This window comes from Tympanuchus pallidicinctus, unplaced genomic scaffold (assembly GCF_026119805.1).
Source record: "Tympanuchus pallidicinctus isolate F22 unplaced genomic scaffold, pur_lepc_1.0 scaffold8, whole genome shotgun sequence".
In the NCBI taxonomy this organism is placed as follows: Eukaryota; Metazoa; Chordata; class Aves; order Galliformes; family Phasianidae; genus Tympanuchus; species Tympanuchus pallidicinctus.
This window is the reverse complement of record NW_026294802.1, coordinates 16,327,474-16,336,450: the sequence shown is the minus strand read 5'-3', so window position 1 is coordinate 16,336,450 and position 8,977 is coordinate 16,327,474.

The window sequence follows — 8,977 nt, the reverse complement described above, 5'->3', positions numbered from 1 at the left end:
GGTTTTAAGTTGAGGGAGGGAAGATTTAGGTTGGATGTCAGGGGGAAGTTCTTTACCGTGAGAGTGGTGAGGTGCTGGAACAGGCTGCCCAGAGAAGCTGTGGATGCCCCGTCCCTGGAGGTGTTCAAGGCCAGGTTGGATGGGGCCCTTGGCAGCCTGGTCTAGTATGAAATGTGGAGGCTGGTGGCCCTGCATGTGGCAGGGGGGTTGGAGATTCATCATCCTTGAAGTCCCTTCCAACCCTGGCCAATCTGTGATATACCAGAGATGAGAAAATAGAGGAATTTGAGTGAGCATGAGATGCAAATATGCTGTGGAGCAAGGGAGCTCTCAACTGCTCTTCTGGTTTGCAGATAGTTGAATGCAGTGATTCACAAACTGAACAGGATTGGACCTGCTATCAACAAACAAAGATTATATCTCTCTGAGTCCGTAGTCTCTTGATGATAAGCCTGTCAATACTATCCTAGCAATGTAACTTAGGTGGCATACAGAGTCAACCTTATAAAATGATGTGAAGGGCAATTTTATTGCTAGAGGAGGTGGGACAGGGTTATTCTTTCTGGAAATTGCTGATGCTTAATTAACAGAGCCTCTACTCATTTGTTGGGTGGAAGATTGCATCAGCAGGGAGGATCTGTCATGACCCTTCTTGGGATCAAAGGTCCTCTACTGGCAAGAGTAGTGCAGGAGAGTAGTAGTTTACTCCTTATAAAAAGGATGTAGAGTCACTCCTTGAGTCACCCCTGGACAGTTGGCCACCTCCCTTTGGGTGGCACGACAAACCGTAGAAGTCCTTGGCGCAAGAAAAGCAAAGGTCTGCCCCCACCCACATTCTCACTGGTGCCTCACCTACCTGCTACAGGTATGCACATTCAATTTCAACCAAAAATATCTCAACAGGTTGAAGTGACAGGAAATAGTTTCATACCGTGAAGATGTTATGAGGGTTGGGCTGGAGGGTGTTTATATAACTGAAGTAGGATAGGGAGTGTCTAAAGATTAAATTTAGTCAAAACATCTCACATCCAGACTAAAGGAAAATCTGTAGATGGTTCAATGAGACATGAAGGGACAAAAAAGAAGACCATCTATCCCTCTGGATAATAGAAAACACCAGTACTGATATGTTTGGCTTTGTGCTTCTGTATAAGAACTACTGCCAGTGTGTTTGTTCAGTCAGGTGGACACTTAGGGGGTAATTCTGAAGCACACTTCTGTGAGAGCCTCTCAAGCCTCTGCACATCAGAGAGCTGAGGTGAAGGATTAATCTTGATACCATAAAGCAGGATCAGGCTAGAACAACCTGCCAGTTTTTATAGTTGAAACTCAAACAGTTCAATAAAAATTGTATTCTCAAGATACCTTCAGAAGAGATGTTTGCAGTTTGAAACAGTTCTGTACTTCCCAAAGTCGATGACATGATTGTTTATGTGCTTGTAATGATATAAAAAATGCTTTATAGTTTTGATTTCTAATGCTGCGCAGATGTCTACATCAAGCAGTAAAGAACGGGGATATTGTGTCTTTCAATTTAATGTTACGGAGACAGCAGAGGTGGGAAGAGCCTTTGGGGAGGAAGAGTGAAATTAAACACTGGTGTCAGGGATGAAAGTAGTGTTGTGTGCAGACCTATCTGTAGGAAACCAAAACTGGGGTTTCCTTTTTTTTTTTTTTTTTTTTTTTTTTTGTTATTCTGCATAAATATTGAGAGGATAGCTGCCAAAAGGTAGCATTCTTTGCAATCCCACCATGGTCCAGAACATGAAGTGCATTCTGTGATTGCAAACCCCCTGAAATAGAGATGACAAAAAGAGTGAGCTGTATGTGATAACATTCTAGCATGAACCATTTATCTGTGCTTTGAAGAGCCTTAGTTTTAGGTAGGAACTCTGAGTAAGAAGTGATTGGGAATCTGGAAGGACTGTTCATGAAGTGAAGCTGAAATTAGAAAACATTCACAGTTGCGCCAAGCACAGGAAAAAGGAAAATATCCAACATACTTAAGAGCCATTGGAAGTACTTGAGGAGGAATGAAATTGATTGCATGACTTGTGGAAGACAGAGGCACGTACCAGGCATTTTGATCTTATATAAATATTAACTCTTGTATAAATATGAAATTGTGGTCTGCCTTAGGTAGCATGTGAGGAGCTTCTGTGAACATTTGAGCAAGTAATTCTTGTAAATGTTGCAGAGCGAACAAATACTGTAAAAATCCAGTTTTGGTGCCAGAAGTAGTTATGTAGTCACTCTGGATTCTTACTGACTCTTTTCTAAATACTTAGCAATTCATTTTGTGGAAAAACTCAATGTGTAAACTCAGAGAAACAGAATACGAGTTTCTGACATAGAAGCCAAAGCTTTGGTTTAACCCCTGAACTTTGAGGAGAAAGAAAAAAACAAAGTTGAAAGAAGTTTTCTTAGTCTATAGATGTTTTTTTTTCTTCTAATCAAACTATGAAAGCTCCCAAGTAACTACTTAAAAGGAAGAACAGAGGTTGTTTTCCCTTTGGTATCTGAAAAGAATGGTTTTTCCCTCTCTAGTCCAGGGGCAGATAGAGCTATGCCAGCGGTGCTGTATCTTCTCCTGAGGACCATCCTGTTGTCCCTCGGAGTTTGTTCAGTGCTTCTCAGGGATTTATCTGGAAGCCTGAACCTGGGCTAACTGGAAGCTCACACAGAGTAATTCAGCATGCCTGCAAGGAAGAGGGCGTACAGCAGCATTTTCTTTGCCTTCTGTGCTGGAGGATCATCATAATTGCAGAGATATACTTGCTGCTTCTCTGCCTTTTTGAAATAAACTCCAGAGATAAGGCTGTCAGAAGCTTCTGCCTTCCATTGCACACTGAGCTTGGTATTTCCAAGTATTCCTGAGGAATGGGAGACACACTGTGGGCTTTCTTTGCCAAAAGTGTGAATACTTAATCTTCCATTCAAATCCTTATAAAGGCAGAGATAGAACCCTGTTGACAGGCCTCTAGCTGGCATATTTCCATGTGGACTGATTTAAATTCTCTTTATCCTTGTTAAGATTTTTCACACACAAATATATCTTTGTGCAAAGAAAGGCAAAGAGCAAATCCTGCTCGGCAAGTCATTTGTGTGAGGTAGAAGGGAGGATTTCATGATAAGATTGAATTGATTTGGTTATGCTGGCTTTCCAGAAGGGAATGATTCCTTTGTGTGTTTTTCTTGTCCTACTGTTCATTCTGTTAACAGAGTTAAAAATTAAATCTCTTGGTTTTGACCTACGAAAAGGTCTATGCACAACGATGTTGGAGTCACAATAACAACTTCTTCCCTGGAGTCACAGTGTAATTGGGGTGCAGGATCCCTGGAGCAAGCCTGGGAGAGAAGCTTGTTTAGTTTTTTTAAAGCAACAAAAAGTAAGGAATGGTAAATTTGCCACTGATGGCTGGTTTCCTATTGCTGCTGTTCATGTGCATGCATACAGCTGCTTATCTTTGTGTATTCCAGAGGCTCTGTATGGTTGTTAATACAGGTCATTCCAAAATACAATCAACAGCATGAAGCAGATGCCCTAATAGACTTCACCGGCAGAACCTAAACAGTCAGTTTTCCTTCCCTCCAATTGCAGATCTCAAATGCCTCTTAAAGATTCTGCAGATCTATGGGCAATTTTCCACTAGGTACTCAAGTCCTGTAGGTGTTTCTTTGTTTAAGGCTTTCTGCACCCTTTGATGAGGACTGCTTTAATATTAACTTGGAATCTTGGAGTCACTCTTCCAAATATCAATAAAAGTTTAGGTGAAAATGCAAAGTTTTAAAAAATGCAGAGTATTGGCTCTACTGTCCAGAATAGATCATCTATAATCATTTGTTACTTTGTTATCTATGTAATGAATATCAGAAATAACTTACTAGTCTACACATACTAAGATCAAATTTAGAGAGAGCCTCCCTTCCACCTGTTTGGTGGTCTGGTGCAGCCAGGCTTGTTCTTGTCAGTCAGGTTTGTAGTGGTTCCCTGCAAAGTGTTGTTAGCACACTGGCCCTTTGGTTCTTCCAATGCTCTCAGTCAGATATGACTACTTTTACTCTGGTTAAATTGCCTTTATGTAGTTCAAAAGATGAATTTTTGAAAACCCTCTCTGTGATTTCTGGGCTACCTCACTTTGAAAATGCCAGTGCTTCTTTTGCAAGTCAGATGCTACCATCTGGTCTGCCCTATAAATGTCTCTTTGTGGTTAATGGGGGCTCTCCCTCCCCATTGCGTGGTTAAGCTGATGCGAGGACAATTGCTGTAATTATGATCTCTGCTCTTTTTGTGAGTATGTGACTGCCATGTTCCTTTGAAAATCCAACTGCAGGCAGTTGTGGCTCTTTTGAATTCAACAGAAGCTGCTTACTTTAAGAAAGATGTGGTAGGTGCAAGGCTCTGTAGCCTCCAGCTGTTGATAAATCTGTTGAACAAGGGAAGGGCACCTTGCTGGCAGGCATAGTCTCAGTGAAATCCTCTTTATCTCATACACACAGCAGAGGTTCTGAGGGTTTTGGTTTGTTTTGTTGCTTTGTGTGTGTGTTTTCTTTTCCTTTTTTTTTTTTTAATTAAAAACAAAAAACAACAACAAAAAAACCCCTTGGGAAGCTGTTTGCTTGTTCTTTCTTGGCAAGGAAGACAGAAACCCTCAAGCAGCAGTATTTGTTTGTCCTGTGCCAAGCAGGACACAGATTAGGTCCTTAAGCAGGACCCTCCCTTGCCATGTTCTTTAGCCTCACTTGCCTGAGCCAGGGCAGCCTCCTGGTGGGAGGGCTTAGCTGTGTTGTCCATGTCAACCCTGCGCTTCTCTGATGAACTCCACAGAACAGTGTGCTACCAGTTTGTGTAGTTGGTGCTTTCCTTCTTTCTTCTGAGGTTAACATCCAAAAATATGCTGAAGTCTGCAGGAAGGGTTGTTGTGCAGTGGTTATTGACATGTGAAAATGGAGGAATAAAGATGACTGGTGAGAGAGAAGTTTTTCACAAGCTGGATGCTAAGTTGCATAGAGCTATTACTTCTAGATGGGGAAAGACCTTTTGGAAGCAGAAATGTGAAGCCAACCATGGTGAGGAGACTTTGTCTTGCTTGAAGTTGTCTGACTTTCAGGATCTGGACATTCATCTAATTGGCCTTACACTGACTGTACAAATGTGTAATTTTCTGCCTGCTTTGCTGAAGTAAGATAACTGCACTAGAAGCCATGGTGAGCCTTAAAATGAATCTTGGATTGAAGGAAATTGCTGGTGAATGTGTGCACTGCCCCAGATCCAGCTTTACTTAGAAGTGTTCAAGGTACAAGCCAGGGCAGCCTGGTGTAGGAGGCTGTACTGGAACCTCTAAGCAGGTTAGCCTGCCCGCTTACTTCAGAGAAATCTTATTGCCTAGGTGAGCAGACAGTTGCAAGCTCCACTTTTTTTGCGCTGTCTGCAGGATTTCATCACCACCCAGTCCTCTCCCACTTTCCGATCAGATAAAGCTGACCAAGGGACTCCACTAACCTTTGGAAGCATTCAGTGATGGAGATCCTGGGTGGTGCTGCCATGTAGGAACAGCCTGGAGCCACCTCTGCCATAATGTAAGGAAGGGAATTTCCTTGCATGGCCTGGGGCAGGGAGCTCCTCTGCCCACAGCTCCCAGGGTGCAGCTCCTTCGCTGCCTTCCAGACTCAGTGCACACTGGCTTATTTGTTCCAAGGGCTTCATGTAATTAACTGGCACCCAAGTGCTTTGCTCCTAGAGCTGGCACAGGCCTACTGAACTCTGCTGAGATCTTCTCTGAGCAGGATTTCATTATGCTTGGTGTGCCCCAAAACATGATGCCTTTTTTGAGCTTCCAATAGTTTGAGCTTTTTTGGGACATGCCATCTCCTCGCTCTCTTTAGCTATCCGTACATGTCTGACTCCCTTCCTTCACCATGATAGCCTCATGCATTCGTCATTTGTTTGTGCCTTTTTCTAAGCACCTGTTGCACCCTCCCCTGCTTGCCTTGCCTCTTGTAGGCAGATCTCTGAGATACGCAGATACTCAGCCAGTTCTTTGTTTTGCTGTTCACATCACACCATGATGTGGTCCTGCAGACACTTCTCCTTGCTAATAGGCATAATAGGTAGATGCCTGCCTGGGCCATTTTCCTCCAGCACTCCCTGTCTTGCGTTTTCCAGGGTGTGGGGAGATGCAAACTGTCTCAGCAGTTCCTGAATTGTTCTTCCTCTCTTGATGGCAACCTAGGAGACGCCTCTGTGCTTTGAAGCCTCTTGCCAGAGGAGTTTACTTACAGTCCCACGCAGGTGGAGGTTCCCTCATTGCACAACTGCAAGCATATCTCATCTAGTCATGATGGACTGAGATCTGTGTTTATAGATGCTATAGAGTTTAGGACATATAAAGCAATAAAATCAACGAAACAAGGCAGTAGAAACTATATTGCCTGGGCGCACCGGACCAATCTCCTCATGCTTGACAGTCTGAAACTGCTTGTTAGAAAGAGATCATTCATTTATTGTCAGCAACTTGTCTTAATCTGTTTGGTGAGTAAGGAAAGGGATGGTTAAATAGAGGGGAAACCTATCAAAATTTTCTGCTGCATTGAAAGAGCAAGATATATCCTAAACAGTAGAACTCAACAGATTCATTTATCTCTACTTAATAAATACAAATGACTAGATAGGAAAGTCAGATTTCAACCGGCCAGCGGAAGTTTTAACCACGTGTACAGCTAGATTAACCACTACTGAGATTCGGGATCAACTGTTACGTAAGTCCAAACATTTTTTTAATTGGAAATGGAATAGCAACAGATGCTGTTTGCTAAAGAAAGCCGACTGTCGTGTAACACATCCAGAATGTGTGTTTTGTTTGGCAGAATCACACATGGATTGTCACTTTCCTTTGCCTTTACCTCTAGGGAAAAACATGCTGCTAATCAGAAAGGTGAATCATTATTAGTTGGATTTATTTCTTACTTGGGTTGTCACATAAGAACAAAGCCTAACATAATGCAGCTCCAGTTCAGCACAGCTTCAGATCTACTGAGTGATTTCAGTTCTGGCTGAAGGAAAGCGACCATGAGATGGCTTGTCAGGTTGTGGCTGGCTCCTTAGAGCAGGATAGACTGTGTAGGCTGTGAAAGGCTAGTGTGCTAGGTCATAGGGCTAGTGGTGATTCATCAGCTGCCTCACTGCAGAATACCACTGAGATGCTAATTCCTGTAGTATAAGATCTCATGGTAACTGCTGCCTTTATGTGCATTGTGGCGCTGTAACCTTAGCCCGTTCCACGCGTGATGCCATATGCCACATGCCAAACAGGTCAGAGCCAAAATGTGTGGTGATCCCTTTTGCCTTTTAAAAATGTAAACACGAAGGTGATGATTTTTCCGTATGGTTAAATAAGCCACCCAGCAGGTCCCATAGGCGTGGTACTGCTTACTCTGAAAACATGGTGGTGATTCCTGGTGCTTAACAGCAGCTAGGTGTTACCTTGGAGTGAGATCCTGTATGTGGCCATGGCTTCCTGGAAAAGCACTTCAAAGCCTTTCCACAGGACAGCTGTTCCCTTGCCGGTAGACTTTTTATTTCTACAAACAAATGTCTGTTAGAGTGGTTTGTTAATAATGAGCAAGGAAAGGATTATCAGGCAATGCAGTGACTGTGAAAGAGGAGCAGAACCTGCTGTGGGAAGGTCGTAGCTTTGTTTGCCCTATCACACACACACCAAGAGCAGTCCCTCATCTCTCTAATGCTTTGTTGGATTGCTCCTATCATTAGCTGAAGCTGTGTTTGCATTTCTAAGAAGGTTAATTGGCAACTACACCTTCAATAAATTAAACCTTTCCCTGGAGTATGACTGTCACTAGGGGGGATGTCACTTTGTTTATCAAACAGAGCAGTCCAGGGCTGCTGAGTCTGGAAAGAAGCAGGAAGCAGGGAGTCCAGAGAGTGAGTTTAGTTGTTCCTTAGTTGAGGTTATTGGTCCAAATTGGACCAAACAACATCCATCTGGCATGTACTATCTTTCTCCATACTGCATGCCAGAAGCCTTGCAAACCTGTCTCCTCCCTGCTAAGTCCTCTCCATTTGACTACTAATAATGAGAGGATATTTTTGTTCTTCCCCCTAGCTTCAGGGTGCTCCTGGGCTGTCAGGAAGTTTGGAGGAAAAGTAATTAAGGCCAAAGAAATGGCAGCCTGCCTTATCTCCCTGGTTTGGATATCCTTTCGCCCTTCCAGTCCTGGGCCCAGCACCAGACTGGATGTTCCCAGAGTTTCTATGTGACATTCACCAGCATAGTGTTGTTTTCTAACTCATCACTGCTTATTGTTTGGGTATGCCTGTGTAAATGTAGCATGTTTGCAATGTCTTTCATAACCACAAGGACAGGAAGGCGAACACACCGGTGTGATAGCAGACAGCCCCAGTTTTATCTGGAATGCAGGCTTTAGGTGAAGCAGAAACCATCCCAGCAGCAGGAGGTCCCACCATCTGGTCTGAATCACCAGTGGAAATTTCCTTTTGAAGTTTCAAAAGAAGGTTGGATTTTCGGTGTGATGAAGAGTGCACGTACTCCTTGCTGTATGAGCTGCTCCTTGCATTAGGCTGCATATGCTAGGAGGTGGTTTTCCTTTGCATTTATTGGAAAATATAAAACACTGAGTGAGAATTCTATGCACAGATTGCAGCACCCTCCAGTCAGCTCTCCCCTTGAGATCTCCACTCTTTATTATGATAGAATTAAAGAGAGAATAATGAAATGGATTAGATTAGGACCTCAGCTCCACTTCTCAAGTACTTAATCTCTCTGGCGAGGATTCAAATAGATGGCCTAAGTGCTCCATCTTTACAAAGGGCAGCTACTGCATTAAGCAGCATTTATAGAGTGCAGATCAAGAAGAGCTCCTGCCCCAGAGGAGCATATACTGAACATCCTGCAGTGAATTTTTAGGGCAAAGCACTTTCTGTGATGTTGCTGCTTGC